At 40.7% G+C, this 13,976-nt stretch overlaps 1 protein-coding gene across 10 annotated transcripts in view; it reads right to left on the bottom strand.

The window, feature by feature from the left end:
* LOC140732271 (sickle tail protein) overlaps positions 1-13,976 on the bottom strand; it is a 634,545-nt gene that overhangs the window by 279,107 nt on the left and 341,462 nt on the right. The window lies entirely within an intron of this gene.

Here is a 13,976-nt window from a genome sequence, read left to right as displayed (position 1 = left end):
GAGGTGGGTTCCTGTCACGTGCTGAGCTGACTCTACACACAACTGTGCAATTCCTTGTGGTTACATGCAGGGCAGTGCCATGCCGGGCCATTAGGAACCCAGATAAAATGCTTTATGTCCTCTTAAGGAATGGGAGTACTTGTATTCCTTTAGCACATCTCATGTTCCAGGTAATCATAATTACAATCAACAAAATAGTTCTGTAACGTAGGCAGAGTAGTAACAAAACCTGGTTTAAGAACAGTAAGCACCTAAAAACAGGCATGACATAAAGACCAGATGATCTGTTTCGCATGGATACGTGAGGAATAAACTTTGGCTCGCAGAGTGGAATATCCAAGAAGTATCACATGGGACTCTCTATAATTACCCATGGCAACTGATTCTCCATTGACTGCGTCACATCTTTGATAGTGCAATACGCCCCAGCTGTAGTGTCAGCTCATATTATCTTCTGAGTAAAAATTAAACCCATAGCTTCTGATTTACAAGAACATGTGTTACTGTGACGCATGGTTGAAAGGAAAAGGTGACCATAAAATTAATCAGTGCTGTGCTCCGGGAGAAGGCTCCAAGATAAATTAATGAATGCACAGGCAATGTTGATGAGAACTGGCTCCCATTTCTTCACAGGTGGTGGGTGGAATGGCTACTGTTTCTAACCACATTATAAAATGAAATAACCTCCTCCGAAAGTCATTCCACTTGATAAATGTCGGAGCAAACGTTATGTACAACAATTAGATCACAGCATCAAAAGTCAAATGATGTTTGCATGATGCAAAAACAAATGATATGAAGAGTATGAATGATTCATTCCAGCAGTACTGAGGGATTATTCATAATGTTCTGATGCTTAGCTACATTTCAAATTTCTTCTAATCTCAAAATAACAATTTCACATTTCCAGATTTAGCAGAAAGAGAAATGAACCTTTCATCTTTGTAAATGTGCTTTTGTTTTATTTTGACAGATATGTCAACCAATAAAACCATCAGAGAAACTGCTAGATTCACAGTAGTCCGACCAAATTCTTAGAAACTATGAATTTGTTCTGTTTTGTTAGCCTTTTTTAAGTCTAAGCGATATGAAAAGAGTCCTATGCCAGGAGAAAAGGTATGGCCATCTTCCTGTTTTTTAAAACGTACAATTCAAAAATGAGTCAAGGAATGTGCTTTGAGCTGTAAATGAAGATTTCCAGGGGATAGAAATACATTCTCACCCATGGACTAAACCATACAAGAAATATACCACAAACAAAAGAAAATCTGCAGATGCTGGAAATCCGAGCAACACACACAAGTCCTCCTGAAGGGTTTCGGCCTGAAACATCGACTGTACTTTTTTTCCATAGATGCTGCCTCCAGTTCCTCCAGTATTTTATGTGTGTGTTGCCAGCAATATAGCAGCTGCTATGTGTAGTACACAGCATTTGAATTTCAGTTCTCAATGGACACCTCAGAAGCTGAATTTAACATGAAAGCACAACTATGTCATGTACATAGCACAACCAATTGGTGAGAAATTCTAACCCTCAGCCCCAAGTGTTTACAAACAGTTAATTTTCAAATTTCACTTTAACGTCTGTGCCAAAGCAAAGTGCAACTGATACTGGAAATGAAGAAAAAACAAACATCCAAGAAAAACTGAAGTGACCAAGCAACTGCTATGGAGGCAGGGCTTACCTTCCAATGAAAGGTGTATAAAGTGATGAGAGGCACTGATCGTGTGGATAGTCGGAGGCTTTTCCCCAGGGCTGAATTGGCTAGCACAAGAGGGCACAGTGTTAAGGCGCTTGGGAGTAGGTACAGAGGAGATATCAGGGCTAAGATTTTTTATGCAGAGAGTGGTGAGTGCGTGGAATGGGCTGCCAGCGACAGTGGTGGAGGTGGATACGATAGGGTCTTTTAAGAGACTCCTGGACAGGTATATGGAGCTCAGAAAAATAGAGGGCTATGGGTAACCGCAGGTGATTTCTCAGGTAAGGGCATGTTCAGCACAGCTTTGTGAGCCGAAGGGCCTGTATTGTGCTGTAGGTTTTCTATGTTTCTATGAAAGGCATCTCACCTTGTAAAATATACTCAGTGGCCACTTTATTAGGAAACTCCTATAAAGTTCATGGTTTTATACTGTTGTAGCTCATCCACTTCAGGCTTCCACGTGCTGTGTATTCAGAGATGCTCTTCTGCACATCATCCATCATCCTCTGTAAACTCCAAAGACTGTTGTATGTGAAAATCCCAGGAGATCAGCAATTTTGGAGATACTCCGACCACCCATCTGGCACCAACGATCATTCCATGGTCAAAGTAACTTAGATCACATTTGTTCCCCATTCTGATGTTTGGTCTGAACAATAACTGAACCTCTTGACCATGCTTTTATGCATTCAGTTGCTGCCACATGATAGGCTGATTAGATATTTGCATTAACAAGGTGTACAAGTGTACTTAATAAAATGAACACCAAGTGTAAATCCCTATGGGTTCCAATTCATCGGGGAATAACTTGTAGCAACTGCAAAGTAATTGATGAAAAACATGAAGAAGAGTTCCATAAGGGATGTCTGATTTTTGTCAGGCTGCACACACACAACAAATCCAACTGGAAGACACTGCCTGAAAGGGCAGTTGAGGCAGAGCCAAGTGCTGCAAATTGGGATAAGTAAGGATAAGCATTTGATGGGTGTCACATACATAGTAATATAGTACCAGTATTGTATTTTTGAAGTTTATAGGATTTTTTTTCATTTATATTACTGTTCTGGATTTACCTATGTTGATTCTATACCCTTGACCTTACTGATATATCATGGACTAGGTTCAGTGAAAATATCTCTCCTTGTCTCCCATGTCAACTTTCTTCCAATAGTTACAGGACTGATTTCAAGACTATAGTCAAACTCATAACCTTCCTTATTATTTCCCCGAGCACCTTATTGTTTCAGATATCACAGCTTCTCACCTCCAACCTGCTTTTTGGTGTCAGTACAGAGTTTATCGTGCAACCTGAGCCGCACCCCTTCAATGCACCTTTTCCGAGGATAGTCACTTTGTCCTCATGGAGAGGCGTAGTGAGTTCTTGAGATCCTGAGAGTGATGCTGTCTGTTGCTTAGCATGGCAGTAAGGTTAAGAGGGAGGTTCGAGACAAAGAGCGATCCAACCGAGACCTCAGTGGCGGAGCTGGCAGAAGATGACGACACATCGCAATGGAAGTGAAGGTGGTGGGAGGCTGCAGCCCTGCAGCATTCACGGCCACTGCACCCTGACCCCAATCTGTCAAGGACCCCACACGCAGGCACTCTCCATTAAGGGAACAACCCTTTAGGAGAGCATCATACTCGATTTGATTGATAGCACTGCTACTTCCCTTTAAAACATGTATCATGGCATTTACTTTGGTTTTTCCTGGTTTTCTTCCAACTTCTAACTTTGTGTATCAGTATCTCGACAGGACCTCAGAAGTTTATGAAGAAATGGAGGCCACCTGCTGCTCAGTTGAAGCTTCATTGTGAGACCTGAGCTGTCGTACATATATTGCTTTTGTAATACATACAGTACACCTTCACCATTTGGAGCTCCATGATACAGAAGATGTGAAGCAATGTTTGAAACATTGGGCACATTTGAAATGGCTTCTTGCCCTCTGCCATCTGATTTCTGAATGGTCTATGAACACCATCTTACTACTCCTCTTTTGCACTTTTTTTTTGTAACTTACAATAATTTGTTATGCCTGCACTGTACTGCTGCCACAAAAAAAAATTCAGTAACAATAATCTCAGTTCTGATTCTGCCCCATGTGATTTCACAACCTGCTGAAATGAATTGAATGAGACTCCAGACAAAGGATTGGAGGGTTTTTACCTGTGATGGACTGGGCCATATCCACTTTTTGCAGGAGTTTCCATTCAAGGGCATTGGTGTTTCCATACCAGGCTGTGATGCAGCCAGTCAATATATTCTCCAACACACATCTATAGAAGCTTGTCAAAGTTCTAGATGTCATGCTGAACCTTCATAAACTCCTAAGTCGAGGTGCTGCTGTGCTTTCTTAGTAATTGCACTTCATGCCGGGCCCAGGACAGGTCCCCCGAAATGACAACACTGATGCATTTAAAGTTGCAGATCCTCTTCACCTACAATCCTCTGACAAAAACTGGCTCATGGATCTCTGACTGCCTCCTCCTGAAGTAAATAATCAGCTCTTTGCTCTTGCTAACATTGAGTAAGAGGTTATTGTTGTGGCAGCAATCAGCCAGATTTTCAATCTTCCCCCGTATGCTAATTCGTCACCACCTTTGATTGAGGACATATCGTTTTAGTTTTTACATGACATGTTAAAGTACTTCACTGCTCTAACAGACAGGTCTGCAAGGTGGTCAAAGCTGGGAAATAAATATTTAAGGACATTTGACATTTCAGAAAGACAGGCAGAAAGCAAAAGGAGATGGAGGAGCTTTCTTACAAAATGGTGAGATCCCAGTAGTGAATGACATGGGCTCAGAAGTTCAAAACATAGCAGAAATAGTGTGGTTAGGAACTCATTGGTGGGAGGAACATACAATCCCTCGAGCAGTACCTATACCATATGGCAGGGTATAAATTAAGAAATATTGCAAGCTTTAACAAAGATATCAGGGAGACACAAGAGATTGCAGATGGTGGACATTTCCACCCACAGAGGCTGCATGACACATTGATGTCCTCCAGCAAATTCTTTGTTGCTTAAGAAAACTGTAATCTGCCATAATTTTGCTTGATTTTAATTGCCACATAATTTGGACAAATCAAATTGTCAAGGGCAACCTTGAGGTTAAATGTTAAACCTGCCAAAAGAAAAGTGTTGAATTAAGTCCCACTATATAATTCTGGTTTTAATTTGTTAGTTCATAGAATATGAGCATTATTGGCTATGTTACTACCTGTTTGCCATTCCTGATTGCTTTTGAAGAGAGAACTGCAATCGGGCTAGTTAGGTCACTCTAGAGGTTGACAGCAGAAAGCCTAGAGTTAAACACAGGGCATACTTTTACGCTTTCTCCCTGAAGAATGTTAGTGAACCACATGTACTGTTTCGACTACCTGGCATTGTCACTGAAACAATGCATTTTTAAACATCCAGGTTTATTTAAATTAACAAGTTAAAATAGGAGTTGAACTCCAGAACTTCAGTCATCAGAGTAGGCCTCCAGTTTACCAGTCTGACAAGTGAACCACTCTGCTACTGTAAAACTAAACCTAGGCTCTGTCCGTCCACTTTGAAGGACACTGATGGTCTCACAGAATTATTTTGGAAAAGGTAGGCAAGATCTCTTTGTAATATGACAAATATTTAGCATACAGCAAATTTTACTTTCACAGATTATCTAGTCATTATCACTTTGATATCTGTGGGAGTGTGCAGACTGGCTGCCACATTTCTTACATTACAAGACTACACTTCTAAAAGTATTCCAAAGTACTACGGGAAATGTTCTGAGGTCATAAAAGGCTTTTTTTCCTTTCCAAATGTACTAGCCAGCAATTCTATTTTTGGCAATTTATGTAATTTTTTTTCAAGATTCAAGATTGTTTCATGTCTTTTCCAGTACACAAGTGTAAAGGAGAACAAAATAATTGTTATTCCAGATCTGATGTAGCACAAAAAAACACTAAGGTAAAGAACACAGTAACAAGGAAACCACATAAACAAACACGTAAGTTAGCTTATAGCTCTTATAGATAGCAGGGTCAAGGGAGAGGGCAGGAACAGGGTAACTGATTGTGTATGATCAGCCATGATCACAGTGAATGGTGGTGCTGGCTAGAAGGGCCGAATGGCCTACTCCTGCACCTACTGTCTATTGTCTATTATATACATAGATTGATTGTATGCCCATAAAGGGATGCTAGGCACAGGAATGTCTGTACATAAGGTGACTCTGACAGGAAATCAGTAGTGGTGGTTGAGGGGGTGGAGGGGTTGATCAGCCTTACTGCTGAGGGAAAGAAAATGTTTAGAGTCTTGTGGTCCTAGCATGTATGCTATGTAGCCTCCTCCCTGATGGGAGTTGGACAAACAGACCATGAGCAGCGTAGGTGGGATCCTGCATGATGTTACTGGCCGTTTTTCTGCACCTTTCTATATGTCCTTGATGGCATGTAGGCTGGTGCTGGTTATGCGACGGGCAGCTTTGACTATTGCTGGAGAGCCTTTCTGTCCACCTCATGCTTTTTCCGTACCGTGCATTGGTGCAGCATGTTAGGATGCTCTCTCCTGCACATCTGCAGAATGAAGTGACTATATGTGTGCATAGCTCAGCTCTCTTCAGCCTCCTCAGAAAGCAGAGGCGGTGGTGAGTTTTACCGACAGTGTAGGATGTGTTCTGGGATCATGAGAAGTTGTGCCAGATGTGCACTCCCAAGGGTTTGCTGGATAATATCAGTCACTATTTCTATCTTTTAAAAATGATGTTTGCAGCAATTGGATTAGAAGTTGTGAATATGTACTGTGGGTGGAAGGAAATGCTTGTGGAAACCAGGGATGATAAAAATACAGTTTTCATGCTGTCAATGCACAAGAAAAATTACATTGAGATGCAGAATGGATTAAAGTTTCAGCCCCGTGCTCTTTCAGACATTTGCAGCCAAAGTCCTCTGATCAGAACAGAACTCCAGTTTGCAATTTGATTTACTAGCATAATCATATGATCCACAATTGGGAAAGATATTCTTAAATCATACAACTTTATAGAATGGAAACAGGCCAATTATTCAACATGTTAATATTAGCCAAACAATTGCTAAACTATTTTTTAAATTTCCTTGGTCTACAAAAGATCAAGTGCTTATCCTTGTAGCTTTCAAAAATTTCCAAACTTTATCATGCTTTTGGCGAAGATATTATTCTACAAATTCTTCTACATTATCCCACATTTCATCTTTGCTGGTGTAAAAACTTCCTAGTCACCCAAATCATTTTAGTTACTTTAACTCACTTTTAATTAATACAACTATTTCCCAGCTTAGAATATAGCATTTTTATTAAACATGTTCAGTTCCTGCCTGCAAGTTGCTAATATTTACAAACACAGAAGATTGCCATTAAGTGACACACAAAGTGCTGGTGGAACTCAGCAAGTCAGGCAGCATCTATACAGGGGAATAAACAACTGACATTTTGGGTCAAGACAGTGCTGATGAAGGACCTCAGGCCGAAACATCGACTGCTTATTCCCCTCCATAGATGTTGCCTGACTTGCTGAGTCCCTCCAGTATTCTGTGTGTGTTGTAGAAGATTTCCAGAACCTGCAGAACCTATGTGCTTACCATTAAATGTCACTTTGAATTGCTTAGAATCAGATTACTATCAAATAAATTAACTTGCCAAAAACATTTGATAATGTGGAAATCGTGCAAATTTTGGAAAATCAAGCAAAGAATTAACTGCTGGAAGAACTGATCAGGTCAGGTAGCATCTGTGGAGGTAAGGGTTGTCCACTATCTTGGGTCAAGAACCTGCATCAGGACTGAGAGAAAGAGTTGAGAGAAAATAGCCAATACATAGAAGGGAGTGGGTGAGGTGAGACAGAGTGTGGCAGATGATTGGTATAAACAGATGAGTGGTAGGGGGAGAATAATGGGCAGATGAGCCAGATGAGGGAAGGAAGGATGGAGATTGTGATAGAGGCTGGGAAGAGATACATAGAGACAACAGAAATTAAAATACTAATTATGGATTCTGATAAGAAAGACAGTGGATGAAGGGGAGGGGATTGAATGTTAAAGCAACCGAATAGACTACAGAAAATCACACTGAACTAGTTTTGGAAGTCAAAGCTCCCTAATGTCTTTAGATGGTCTGCCAAATGTCTCTAATCCAACAGGTGTAAATAGGAGGAAGCTCTTCCACATAAACCTGGTAGCATTTACGTAGATACATTCAATCTGAGTTGCTCGGTAGCCCAAGTCTCTATTTCCCCACATCTATAATTGTGATGCGGTCCAAGGTCCAAGTTGCTGAGAGTCAATAGCCAAGCAGAAAAAGAAAAAACTTGTGGATTGCAGATCTAGTTTGAGTTGTAGGAATCCTGGAGAAGCAGGAAAAGGGCTTCATTTAGGAGTGGATAAAATCTGAACATTGAGCTCCAGATTGGAATGGTCTGATCTGACATCAAGAGTATTTCCAGTACTTTGTTATGTTAACATTTCAGAATGAATGACCATTCATCAGAACTTCAACAGATTGTCAGCCTGAAATATTAACTCTATTTCTGCCGACCCTGAGTATTTTCATTATCTACAGTCTGAATTTGTAGACTTCGAAAGATACTCAGCAACTTTCTTTTGCTGACCATTTCCTTAAAGCTATATCACAGAGTTCACAACAATGTTGAGTGATGCAAATGTTGAGTTTTTTGCCCCTGGTCTTTTACTTATATAAAAAAATAAATATTTATCAGATGGTAATGTCACTATTAACATTAATGGTCCTTAATCTAAATTTACATTAGTCAAATGTTTGTCTTTTTCCAGCCTGCCAGTTACAAAATGGAAGACTTAAATAATTCTTGTTGAAAGAAATTAAATTTGTAAGAAAAATCAGATATCGAATTTAAATCACAAGTAAGTGCTGTATTTGTATGACTTGATGGAAAATTGATGTGTCTAGTTATCTCAAAATGGGAGTTTCTGATTTCTCAGTTTGTTACATGAAATCACAGGAAATGCTAAACAAGAGTTACCTTCCCGTTAACTGAATCACAGGGGTGATTACATCCTCAATCACTCTGCTTCAAATACAGAAGAAAAGACACCACTTTATTCACCCTTTTAAATTCAAGGATCGTTTCTTTCCTTGGTCACAGACAAATATGGTTGAGGTGTAGGAAAGCACCTTGCTCCTATATCTGAGCAAACCCACTGCCAAATGACCTCTGGAACCCAATAAAGCTTAGTGTTCCAAATGAAAAGAACAGGGGAAGCCAACTTCATTGTTCATTCAGATACTGTTTATATTTCACATTCTTTATCACTATTAATTGGTTAATAATATGAGAATTTAGACCATAGAAGTGCTTTTTGAATAGCTAAAACCACAATTGCTCAATTATAGCACCTCTTATTTTGAAATCACCATCTCAAGTCATCACACCACTTCAACATAACTGTTTAGTATGTCAATATTTATTGTGGCTGATGTGCACCTCATCTCTGCATTACCGCAACAATTTCTATATCAAAGTGCCTCATCAACCAGGAATCAATTGATTTACAGGCTTAAGTTGATATTTACTTTATTGCTTCTGAGACTGAAAACCTAAAAAGGGATCCATCCATAGGCTAAGAAAACAACAACTGCTTTCAGGCATAGCCTTACAAAAGTACCTACTTCATTTCAGGCATATCTCTAGCTATGAGATGCAGCAAGTTCTATTAATTCACTGTAGTATTAGACCAGCTAACTTAAATCCAGACACTAGCAAATATGTGAGTTTAAGGTGGCACTACTGAAGGTGTGCAACAGCTTACTGGTAATTCAAACTCGACTAAAAACATTATTAATAACACCTTTATTGAAATAAATTGTGGTAAGCTATCACCACAAACAGTGAAGAGGTGAGGAAAGACAAAGCAAATTCGAGGGATGAACTGTGCTGCTGTGTTGCAAGACTGACACAGATGGAGTTGGACTGAGCGATTCGGAGAGGAGTCATCGAGGCAGAAGAGTTTCCATGCCCAGCTAACTAACCCGGGCATGAGATTGGATCTCTCTGAGCATCAAGCCGAGTTGGAGAGGTCGAGGACGGCTTCGGGCTGGGCAGCGTGGTCCAGGCCCCAGAGAGTTTCACTGCAATGGGGCCTGGGTCCTAATGCGGGACATGATACACTGTTTGGACAATTCCAACACTGGCCTCGATAGACTGTAAAGGCAGAGTGTCAGGACTGGAGGTGAGGGTCGTGCCAGTTTCGCTCTGAAGCTGTTGGACTGTCCCCAGCTGCTGTGTTTTGTGTCTGCGAGCTTCGCAGCAATTTGCCTGCTAACGTGATGAACTGAGACTAAGGCTTTGGGCCTACTCCAGGCTGCTCTGTGCATTCAGCTCTAAGGACTCAATTCAGTTCAGAATGCTGTTGCTTGCTTCAATTGTTTGCATGATACGTGTGCTTTTTCTCCTCTTTCTCTGACATCGGGTGTTGGTCTTCCGATTTTTATTCAGTTATTTTGGGCTTCTTGCTTTGTGTCTGCCTGTAAGCAGGCAAATCTCAAAGTTGTATAATTTATACATTCTTTGATATTAAATATAGTTTGAACTTCTGAATCTTGAATCTGTTTTAGATAAATGAAAATATTTACTGAAGTCGCAAACCTACTGAAAGTCAGACAGCTCGTTCGGAGCTTCCCCAACCAGAAGCCCTGGATGAACCATGAGATCTGCAATCTGCTGAAGACCAGATCAGTGACATTCTGGTCAGGCAACAAAGAACGATACAAGAGGTCCAGGTATGGTTACAGGAAAGCCATCTCACTTGCAAAGAGGCAACTTCAGACCAAACTTAAGTCACAGACGAATGCTCACCAGCTGTGGCAGGGCTTGAATGCTGTTACCCCTTACAAAGTGAAACGAAGGGAAATTGCTCACAACAAGGCTTTGCTCCCAGACTGGCTCAAAGCCTTCTTGGCCTGCTTTGACCATCAAAACACAGGGGAACCTTCACAAACTCCCATAACCTATGATTTTGTCTCTGAGGCTGATATGAGAGCATCCTTCAGGAGGGGAACCGACTGAAAGCAACCGGCCTAGATGGGGTGTCTGGCTAACCTGTGCTCTGCAATTGGCTGGAGTGTTCACTGAGGTCTTTATCCTCTCATTTCAGCAGTCTAAGGTACCCAGCTACTTCAAGCAGGCTTCAGTTATACTGGTGCCCAAGAAGAGCATGGTAACCTGCCTCCTGTGGTACTTACATCCACTGTGATAAAATGTATTGAGAGGTTGGTGATAAAACATCTCAACTCCTGCCTGAGAACTGACTCGGATTCTCTCTAATTTGCCTGCTGGACCAACAACCCTCCACTCAACCCTGGAACACCCGGACAGCAAAGATGCATACATTAGGATGCTCCTTATCGAATACAGCTCGAATTTAACACTATTATGCCTTCAAAACTAATCAATAAACTTCAAGACCTTGGCCTCAATATCTCTTTATGCAATTGGACCCTTGATTTCTTCATCTGCAGACCCCAGTCAGTTTGGAAGGGCAACCGAATATCCTCCACAATCTCCATCAGCACAGGTGTGCAACAAGACTATGTGCTTAGCCCCCTGCTCTAGTCGCTTTATGACTAGCACAGTTCCAATACTATATTTACGTTTGCTGACGACACCACTGTTGGTGGCTGAATCAAATATGTTCACAAATCAGCATATAGGAGGGAGATTGAAAATCTGGCTGAGTGGTGCCATAACAACAACCCCTAACTCAATATCAGCAAGACCAAGGTGCTGATTATTGACTTCAGGATAAGGAAACTGGATGTCCATGAGCCAGCCCTCACTGGGGAACCAGAGGTAGAGAGGGTCAGCAACTTTAAATTCCTCAGTGTCATCATTTCAGAGAATCTGTCCTGGGTTGAGCATGCAAGTGCTATTACGAAGAAAGCACAGCAGCACCTCTACTGCCTTAGGAGTTTGCGAAGATTTGGAATGACATCTAAACTCTGACAAACTTCTATAGATGTGAAATGGAGAGTGTATTGACTGGCTGCATCACAGCCTGGTATGAAAACATCAATGCCCTTGAATGGAAAATTCCACAACAAGTAGTGGATACAGCCCAGCCCATTACAGGCAAAGCCCTCCCAACCATTAAAACATCTGCACAAAACTGTGTCACAGGAAAGCAGCATCCATCAACAAGAACGCCTACCACCCAGGTCATGCTCTCTTCTCATTGCTGCCCAGAAAGGTGGTACAGGAGCCTCAAGACCCACACCACCAGGATCAGGAACAGTTATTAATCCTCAACCATCAGGCTCTTGATCCAGGGGATAATTTCACTCACCCCATCACTGAACTGTTCCCACAACCTATCAACTCATTTTCAAGCACTCGTCATCTCATGTTCTTGATATTTATTACTTGTACATTATTATTCTTTCTTTGTGTTTTGTATTTTCAGTTTGCTGTCCTTTGCACATTGATGGTTTGTCCATCCGGTCGGATGCAGGCCCTTCATTGATTCTATTGTGTTTCTTGGATTTAAACATAAAAGAAACTGAATTTCTGATTGAAATCTGATTGAAACATATAAGGTTATTAAGGGATTGGACACCCTAAAGGCAGGAAACACGTTCCCGATGTTGGAGGAGTCCAGAACAAGAGGCCACAGTTTAAGAATAAAGGGTAGGCCATTTAGTACGGAGTTCAGGAAAAACTTCTTCACCCAGAGCGTTGTGGTTCTATGCCCCAGAAGGCAGTGCAGGCCAATTCTCTGGATGCTTTCAAGAAAGAATTAGATAGAGCTAAAAGACAGCGAAGTCAAGGGATATGGGGAGAAGGTGGGAACGGGGTACTGATTGTGGATGATCAGCCATGATCACATTGAATGGCAGTGCTGGCTCAAAGGGCCGAATGGCCTACTCCTGCACCTATTGTCTATTTACTGTGTATGCCCACAAGAAAATGAATCTCAGGGTTGTGTATGGTGACATATGTACTTTGATAATAAATTTACTTAGTACTCAAAACATCTGGCAGTGACCTCCCATTGCATTAGAAACTATTTACTTATTTTCATGATATTTAGCATATATTTAATCACAGAAACATATGAAAGGAAAGGGCAGAGAATCCAGGATGTCCTCTTTGCCAAATAACTCATGAAGATCTTATTTTACTTCTATCCACCAGAGAAGCAAATCTGCCCCTCAATCTAATCAAAACATTAACAACCAAAAGATTATATGTCTACTTCCTTTGAATTAATCAATTCAATGATAAAATATGCATGTATGAGGGAGAAAGTTAATTGCACTCATCCCATTTTCAAACTCATGCAAAATGAAAATAATTAGATATTATAGATTAAAACTAGGCACTAAAATTTTGATATCATTAATAAAAATTGCAAGTTTGAGGAAAATTTCAACAACTTTAATTATAAGAAATGAGTACAAATCAATGTGAATTCTGTAAAACAAAATTTATTATTTGAACTAAATCTGTAAATTAGCAAGAGCTCACAGACTGTAGGGAATAATTTAGCAGTTCAATATGAAGTATAAGTAGAAACCTGGCTGATTTGAAATACAAGCAGAACTGCAGCTGTTGAGCTTGTCTGTCACTGCACACACCCGTTCTGTGATCAAACCCTATAAGTTACAAGGAAACCTGTGTTTACTCATATAATCACAAAAGATGGCATCACTCTAGATCTTTTTACCAGAGCCAAACTTCAAAACAAAGTCAAAGGCAGCTGCCGCTGTGAACTTTAACACCACAAAAATGTTACTTCTGACCATTACTATCACTATTGGCTGTTCATCTAAAAGGCACTTCAACTAAGTCTAAATGAAGTTAAAATGTCTAAAAAAAAATGTGGCTTCATTCCAGGCACTTTGCTCAGGAAGTATGCCTATAGTTGATCAAATTTCCACTCAATATTTGTACTCCACAGGTGTCTGTAAACTGATTTTCTTAGTCTAGATCCTTAGTCATCTCTTGTTCCATCCTAATTACTTAAACTCCTCGCATTGAGCCTTGAACAAATAGTTTGACTGACTGGAGGAGCAGCCCTGGGTGCAGAACAGGGCTTCACCACTTGAATGAGGTTGATTGCTTGTTGCGAAAGTTGAGAGCCAGATAAAAAACACAAAAAGGCGGCAGCTTCACTTCGCTGGCTCTTACTTCACTGCAACAGGATGCTTTTCCTGCCTGTTGTGTCACTTCAGTATCAAATGCTTTTTGTAACCATAAATTGACTCATACGTCTGT

This window comes from Hemitrygon akajei, chromosome 8 (assembly GCF_048418815.1).
Source record: "Hemitrygon akajei chromosome 8, sHemAka1.3, whole genome shotgun sequence".
NCBI lineage: Eukaryota > Metazoa > Chordata > Chondrichthyes > Myliobatiformes > Dasyatidae > Hemitrygon > Hemitrygon akajei.
The sequence above is the reverse complement of the archived record's forward strand: the minus strand, read 5'-3'. Positions and strand labels throughout refer to the sequence as shown.